General features: G+C 26.7%; 1 long non-coding RNA gene across 1 annotated transcript; it reads left to right on the top strand.

Annotated features, from left to right (window-relative positions):
- Window positions 1–4,258: 4,258 nt before the first annotated feature.
- On the top strand, window positions 4,259–5,505 carry LOC107495189 (uncharacterized). The gene is made up of 2 exons (XR_001593453.2): window positions 4,259–4,417; window positions 5,303–5,505. It is a non-coding gene; the product is annotated as an uncharacterized LOC107495189 (long non-coding RNA).
- Window positions 5,506–9,222: the final 3,717 nt, after the last annotated feature.

Raw genomic sequence — 9,222 nt, 5'->3', positions numbered from 1 at the left:
CACTGATAAATTAGTAAGAGAAGTGCTAGGGGCCAGCAAATTTTGTGATTTGTAGCCATCAATTAATTAGCGATTATTAGTATTTTCAATTGTGTGAGATTACATCGAATGGTGTGAGATTACTTACTTTTCTTTTGCTGGTTAAATGCTGATCAGATTTTAATAAAAATACTCATCCCCTAAACTTTCTCAATTAGTAATAGATGGACCAGCCTAATCAGAGAATGGTGAATTCTATGATGCCTTTGTTATGGTGCCTAAATTGTCTAACTTATCTTTTAAAGTAAAAAATAAAATATTTAAAATAAAAAATAAATTATGTAAAATTTATTAAATATTAATTATTTATCCTTTTTAATAACTTAGATATAATGTGATAAGTACCATAATATTCATCTTAGAGGATAACCTAGGAGAAAAAAAAAAGTGACGTTTGGACAATTGGTTCCCCCATGAGGTGTGACAAAACAATTTTGTGGCGATTTCCAACCATCGGCAGAATAACCCCTTGCTACACCAAATACTATGGCAGTTGTGTTTTTTGGTTATTTCTAATCATCGCCATTGGGTAGACTGAAAAATGTCACTAAAACAAGATTCTATCAAGAAATGAGGAGGAGAGTCATAAATTCGAATGTAAAATCTTAATTTATATCGGATCTAACATCGAAAAAATTAAATTATAATGTGAAGTTTTTTAAGTAAAATGATGCATTTTATTTAATTGATTTATTATCCAAAAATTCGAGGGTAATATTTCGCACCGACTATATGACTTTTTATGTTTTATTTTAGTGTTAAATCTAAGCATTAGAATGTACAATTCCATGGTAATTATTAGTGAAAATGAACATGGCCCCAATAGTGATTCCAACAATAATGCACACGTTTCTTGTAGTGTGAGTTTTTAGACTTGGAATCCAAGTTTTGAAAAAATTAATAGAGAATAATTGAATCTTAATCCACATTTTCTGGAAATGATTGCAATAAAAATACTTGTTTTGAAGGTTTGGAGATATAGAATGGAGTGGCCATGTTGTCTCCATTCTTTGGATTTGACTGATTCTATATTAATTAGCTAATTTATCCATCCCCAAAATCTGAACAAGAAGAGGTACTTGTTGCTATGTTGTGACTAAATTATTGCCATCAAGCTTCTACGAAATCGGGGCAATGGTGGTTTTAGTGAGGATGCATAATGCCATAGAAAAAGCTATTTTATTATTTGAAGGTTTGAATAATCTCGTTATCATAACCAATGACGGATCCAAAAAAAAATTTGTAGTGGGGACAAAATATATATAATATAATAATAATTTTTATAATTATACTATGATATTATAAAATAAGAATATTCTTTAAATTATTTAACCAATAAATTAAAATAAAATAATAATTCAAAATAATAACAAATAATTTAGAATTTCATTTTTGTAGGTTTTATATTTTGAAAAGATTGAATAATCTTTTCATTGTCAATACAATCAAATGTCTCTTTTTCTATGCATGTCACTAAACAATCATTTAAAAATTCATTTCCCATACAGTTACGAAGTCGACTCTTTATGATGTTCGTAACAGAAAAAGTTCTTTCAACTGATATAGTTGCTACGGGCAAAACTAAAGCTAACTTCAAAAGAAGAAACACTAATGGATAAATAATATTTTTTCGAGTCTCAACTAACTTTTGAGAAAGAGCACCAATTCTATTTAAGTCTGAGAATAGATCATTAGAACGCACATCTAGTATAAAGTTATCAAGTTGACTGTCAAGTGCCAAAAATTGAGTAGAAGAAAATTTTAATGGATAGAATTGAGCTAACTGGATCAACTTCTCCATATCAAATACAAAAAATAAGTGTCTTGGATTCAAAATTACAAATAAATTTCCAACAATATAAAATTATAAATACAAAATTAATAAACATATGTCATTTAAATAAATTTCCAACAACAACAATAACTAATATCCCAATTGGCTCTGTATCTTTTTGTGCATTTGTTGAATATTTCTGTTTGGATTCGGTTCTAATAAGGGCACATAGCAACTCCATTGAAGAAATAGTCAATCCTTATGACTTCCTAAGTCATCAAAACGAATCTGGGGTCTCTAAAGAATCTTGAACGTGTATGCAAGAAACCAATTATTCGGGTTGGGTTATTGCCACCTTCACCACAAAGTAATGATAAAGACAAGGATGAAAATTGGCCCAAAATTCTTAAGTGGTTAGATAAACAAGAAAAAGGGTCAGTGATTTATGTAGCATTTGGAAGTGAGATAAAACTAAGTGATGAAGAATTCAACGAGATAACTATGGGATTAGAATTACCTAATTGTCCATTTTTTGGGCTCTAAAAAGGGAAAATAGTCCTAATAATGATGTCAGTAGTTCAATGGAGACAATTAGACAAATATGATGGACTTCTACTACTCCACAGTCTCACAGATTCACATAAGATTTTGCAGATTGTATTAATAAATCTTTACATATTAGTCTCCATTTTTTTCCATCTTAAGCAAGTAGTAAAGACGCAACCTTTATATATCGAATAAGAGAAAAAAAATAGAGTGTAAATACAGTCTTCAAATTAAGCCAATGCACAAAAACAATTAATAAATAAATTAATCAAACTAAACTTGCAATTATATCAGAACAAATTCAGATATTCAATCATAAATTCACAATTAACAAACCAACTAAATCAATTATCAAACAATATTTACAACAATACAGTAAATAAGTGAATAAGCAGAATTGCAGATCGGTAAATCATGATTCATGAATGTACCAAAAAAATCCAAAATTGAATCTGAACAGCTGAACTCTAGAAACTAGGAAGCAAAAGTGTAAAACCCAGTAGGCAGTAGCCAGTGACGGATCTGTGCGGCGTTCAGCAGCAGCAAGACGAAAGGCAGGCGTTCTCTGTTGAAGCTTGAAGAGGGAAGAGTGAAAACCGAAGAGAGAAGAGGATCACAGATTTGCAGTATTCGAAGAAGAAGGACGGACGTAACCAATCGATGAAGAAGAAGGCAGAAGGGGACGCGGAGATGCGGAGACACGGCGCCGTGACTCTGGAGACAGGAGGACGGAGAACCGGAGACGTTAGCGGGGAGAGAGCCGTGACACTGGCTGAGACGCGGAGTGGCTCTGATCTCTGGAGACAAGAGTGCCGACTGCCGAGTGCGGGCTGCGAAGGCTGGAGGCTGTGAAGCTTGGAGGCTTGGAGCAGATGAAGAAGATTGGGGAAAAAGAAGAGTTAGGGATTTGCTTTGGGATGGGGTCAAAACTAATTATATAGTGGGGGCATTTAAGATATTTTACTAAGAACTATTAAGTAATTTCTAAAATTTCACTGGGGCAGTTGCCCCCACTACTCAATAAATGCATCCGTCCCTGATCATAACTAAGTCTTTTGTCATAACTCTCAAACAACCTCGTTTAATGCCTTTTATAGCACCAAAATGCGTATGACTTCGTTTTAATATATCTAATATGACAAAATTTATTTAAGTCACGTCACTAATAGCGTTAAGTTGAGTTTCAATGATAGAAAATACATGAGAGATTACATTAGTGTATTTTTTTTTAAATTTGGAGATCAAATTATAGTAAATAAAAAATCAAAGACTAAATTAATGTAATTCGACAATAAGACTAAATTGGGGCTTAACTTTATATAATGCGGTATTCGAAAGCTAATAAGAAAATCAATTTTAATGACAAATGAAACCTTTTTAATTTGCAATTCACTAAGGTTCAGTTTAGATAAGTAGTTTAATTAAGCTTTTTTTGAAAAAATAATTTAAACAATAAATGACTATATAAAAAGTAGTTTATATATAAGTTATTTTGTATCTGAGATTTTAATTCTAAAAATGCGTATTTTATAGAAATGTGATAAAAAGTAGTAGCAGTATGAGAGAAATAATTTTTTTAATTTTTCTATAAACTCCTAAATAACTTCTTCGAAAATTATAATTTAATTTTAAAAATTATACCAAATATTAATATTACTACTTTTTATAATTTAAAAACTCAAAGAAATTACTCTTTAAACTTTTCAAAGGTACCCTAAGCAGGTAGCACCATTACTTTTGGCGCGTTATATTGGCCATGTTGCATTATTTTTAAATATATAATAATAATATAATGTAACGTGACGTGAGTATATGGTTAATATGAAAGTCAACTTCAAGAAATCAACCCTTTAATTGTCAATCCTATAAGTATAAGCTCATTTATTCTGGCGACCCAGTTGCATTATTTTTAAAGCTTTAATTAAGTTGGAGTAGGGTACTATAAATTGGAGTTCAGCATATGAAACTTTTAGTAGGATCCAAACATGGTACAATACAAGCTAATAATAATCACTTTTATGCTTATTCTGTTGCTGTCTGTGTCTTCTTATTTCGCTGGTACGTACCTCTCTCTCTCTCTCTTAAACAACTCATTTAAAAAAATTTTTGAAGTAGATTCTTATTCTCTCTCTCAACTTATTTAAAAGTAGTTATAACCATACAAATTTATAACTTTAGGCATAAAGTTATGAATTTCTTTGTTCTGAATTAATATTTTTATTCAGACAGTAAAACTGTATCTATAAAAGATTTCAATTCTCATTTAATAATGGTCTAAAAATTAAGGATTAAGAGTAAATATCATGAACATATATAAATAAATAATTTTATTTTATTTATATATATAAAAAATATTATTATATATGTTACAATTATGGATACATAGAAACTTTAGTGAATTAGAATTTGGATAATTAAAAAATTTATAAGAGCTTTGTATGAGTGTTGAAAGGATATAGATTAGAGTATATGTTGCAAGACTCCGAATATATATGGCGTATGTATGTGTAATTTTGTTATTGATAAGTATCTTATTGGGTATTAATAAAAAACAAAAAGTAAGAAATCAAAAGAAAAATTTGATAAAATAAAAAATATTTAATTATTATTTAACTTTTTTAATTTTACGAAATTTATAATTAAATTTTTATATTTTAAAAATTATTAATTGAATCTTTATATTAATTTTAAATTTATAATCATATATTATTTTTATTCCAAAAATATTTAACTTAACCTAAATATGTGTTAAGCATATTTTTATAATGTTTATCGTTAATAAAATTTAATTATAAATTTGAAATTGGTATAAAAATTATATAAAATAATAGAATAATTAAACCTATAAAAAACAATTTTTAAAATATATTAAAATTTTAACTAGTATATATTTTACTTTATTAGCTAAACTTAATAGATAACTCCATATATAAATTATTGTAGCAGCAGCAGCATCATCGTCTGGGAATGAATTTAATAATGGACTAATAACGTCATTGGGAAGGAAACTGCTTCAAGATTATTGCATTGATTTGTGTGTATTGGATTGGAATTGCGAGCAGTCCCCTTGTGGAAGGGTTTGTGATTATAGTCATGGCTTTGGTCCTAATTATGGCATTTGTGTACAGTAATTGTCATGGTTCTTAGACCATCTCCAGTAGGAAACTCATTCTAGTTCCTATTTATGGCCCACATGTCACAAAAAGTAACTCCACATCAGCTTTTGCATCATTACCAGTAAATAGGAACTCAAAGAATTATAAATAATATTTGATATTGATTTAACATAATTATTTATATTAATTATAATTTAATATAACTAATTATTAAATAATTAATTATAATTTAATTATTTAATATATATTTAATATATTTTTTATTAATTTACCACATGTCATGATTTTATTGGTTGTTGCAAGTCCCTGTTTAGAGAGACTCTCAACTTTGATCCACGTGAAGAGCCCTTCTTTCTTTTTCACTCCAATGGTAATTGAGTCCCCTTATGTCAGAAGAGGAACTCTATTTCTTAGCATTGGAGTTGCTCTTAAAAATGGTGCTTAATTTTTATCTATCACTACTATTTAATTTCTTAAATAAAGAATAATGATGTATGTACTTAGTATTTGTATGAATATAAAAGTTGTAATTTATGCCTGCTTATTACCTTGTGTAATAAGATGATGATGTCAGGTACTTTGTTCTTTTAATCAATATAATGTATTAAATTAAAATATTAGAATCACTATAAATTATATATGTTTATATATGACACAATAAATACCAAAAATAATTATAATTTAATGGTTAAAGATGTAAGCAGCGTAACTTAAAAGGTGTTGAAATAAATGAATAATTTTAGATGTAATAAGCATGTATTTATAGATGTTATACATATATATATAAATTATTGATGTTAAATTAAATAAGATAACTTTAAGTTATTATTTTTCTAACATTACTCTTTTTGCAATATATATAAAATCTATTACATATATAACGATAAACTTTCACTATATTTAATTATTATTTATATATATAAAAAACTACTACTAACTTATTTTTATTTTGCTTAATAACAATTGAATTTTAATTGAGTTAATGTGACTAATAATCTACTAGTAATAATAAAATTAAAGAGGTTTGCATATATAAGAGTATTTTATGTAAAAAAACCACCAGTATATTATGTGATTATTTACGTATATCATCGTATAAATAAAATAGCGGAGAATAATAATAAGAATAGAAATATATAGTATCACTACACCAAATTAGATATATAGCCACATTTTTTTTGTGACCCTTTCTAATCATTGCATTTTTTCATTTACAGAGGACAAGAGTTGCTTGTGAAGCAATTTTTGAAGCTGGAGATTGAAGGTGAAGCGAAGTTGCGAAAAAAAGTTGACGATTAAGTTACAAGAATAATTGTTAGTTTTATATGTTTGAATTTACTTTATATGGATTATAACTATGTAAAATTTGTAGAATTTAATTTTTGAAATATATTGTTTTTATTTTTGTAAATCTTGTGAGATTGAGTTTAAATTTGTTGAAATATAATGTCATTTATTATTTTGTTGATAGACACATAAATTATTTTTTATAATAGAAATAATTTTTGCCATAATTAATAAAAGAAAGTATTGATGTTGGAGAGATTATGACAGTTTAAAACAGTCACTAAATACAGAAAAAAACTGTCATAAGAACTAGTAACTTAGGTAGCGTTTGTTTTCGGGGGCAGGACGCGGAGACATGGACAACACTTGTTTAAAAAGTGTTTGGAAGCAGAGACATGGACAGTGGACATATTGTCTCCGAGACAGTTTTTGATACTTTTGTGTCCACTCTTTCACGAAGGACAATGATGGACACGGAATTTGGAAGAGTGGACATGGACAATTTTATAAATTTTGTTTTTCTTTTTTTCCACCATTACCCCTTCTTATTTTTCCTATTGCGTTGTTCAGAGATACTTTTTCTTCCTGTTCTTTCTCTATCTCTTTCTTTTCCAGGTACTCTCTCATTTCTGTAAAATTTTTTATTGGGGGTAGATAATTCTTTTCTTTTTATCGTTTTACTTCAATACCATTTTAACCTTATATTATATTATTTGATTTGTAATAAAAATAATAACAAAAATAATTAATCTTAAAACTTTTGAAAGATAAATATTATCAAAAGTAAAATTGATCTTTTAAAATGTTAAAAAATAATTTATAAATTGTAATTGATTTTATATAATTTAAAGAAAAAATCAGTTTTTTATAAAGAAAAATCAGTTTTTAGATAAAAAAATTAATTTTTTTTAAACAAAAATAAATTTTTATATGCAAAAATTAATTGTTTTTTTATGTAAAAATGGATTTTTTTAAATTAATTTTTTATTTAAAATTAATTTGGCTTATTAACTTAAACAAAATTTTTTATTAATCAAATTCAAATTTATTTTTTTGTTAATCTTAACCATATGTATTCTTACATATTAATAATAAATTTTAAAATAAAATAATTATATTTATAAATTTTATTTTAATATAAATACTAATATATTTTTTATTAAAATTTTTTGTCTCTTCAAATATTTTTTTCCAAGTTCTGTCTGTACTCCTATGTACTCTCATTTTTTATTAAATTAATTTGTATTGACATAGAAAATTTGGAATCACAGGACTATTTTAGTCATTTCATATAATATTTTAGTCTTGTCCATGTGTATCCAAATATAATACTAGACATTACATTAGTGTTTTGTCCATCGTATTCAAACACAATATACAAAAGATAATTTTTAATATCTTCGTCCTATTGTCTCTATTTTACTGTCATATTCTGTCCTGTCTCTAAAAACAAACACGGCCTTAGTTACACGCCATAATTTTATATTGGAGTTTTTGTCGAAATTACTGTTTGACTGTGAGATTTGACATAAAATAAAAAATATCATTTGTGTCGTACTTTCTTATGCTAAATCCAATGGAACTTTTCTTTGGAATTTTCTGACAATAATTCTAATAGTACTGACTGCGTTTTTAATAGTGGAATTTGTGGTGTGTACAAAGTATTTTTGAATTAGAAAATAATATAAAAGTCTACTTATATTATTCTAAAATAAAATAATTTTAAACATATAAAATTTTTATTTATTGTTAATCACACTTCTACTGTTCTACAATAACATTGTCTAAATTCATTATTAACAAAATTAATAATAACTTAAATTCTAATTTTAAGTTTGTATATTGATATAATCAAGAATTACATTGTAATTTCACAAGTCACGAGTATTTAATGGATTTCTATGAATTTTGAGACCTCTCTCAATTCTCATCCCAGTGATAGTATATCTCAATTTTCGTCCCTTTGGCAGGTGATGATGAACTTGTGATCGGATAGCCATCTGCAAAGTAAGTAATGAGATTAAAATAAGTTAGTATAGTTGTAACTAATGTAAGAGACTTGGTTACTTAAAGTTAGTTTGTAGATTAATTTTTTTTGTTATAAAAGTAAAAGTGATAATATATCTTAACATTATAATTTTTTGTGTTTTTAAAAATTATAAAAAATATATAAATTGGAGGGTTCGATTTCTATACTTCAAATTTTTTAATTTTTTAATATAAATCGAACGATCTGATTTGTATACCTCTAAAAATCGAACGGACCAATTTTTATACCTCTAATAAATTGGACGTCCGATTTCTGTTTTTCTAATTATACAATTTCACATTTGAGAATAACACCCCAATAATTTATATTTAAAAAAAAAATACCAATACCATTCTAATATTAAAAATAAAAACTTCTTAATTTGTAATCTCTAGGCGGTTAAAAATAATAGTCTTTAACTCTTTATGTTT

Source organism: Arachis duranensis, chromosome 6 (genome assembly GCF_000817695.3).
Source record: "Arachis duranensis cultivar V14167 chromosome 6, aradu.V14167.gnm2.J7QH, whole genome shotgun sequence".
In the NCBI taxonomy this organism is placed as follows: domain Eukaryota; kingdom Viridiplantae; phylum Streptophyta; class Magnoliopsida; order Fabales; family Fabaceae; genus Arachis; species Arachis duranensis.
This window is presented reverse-complemented; position numbering and strand designations above follow the sequence as displayed.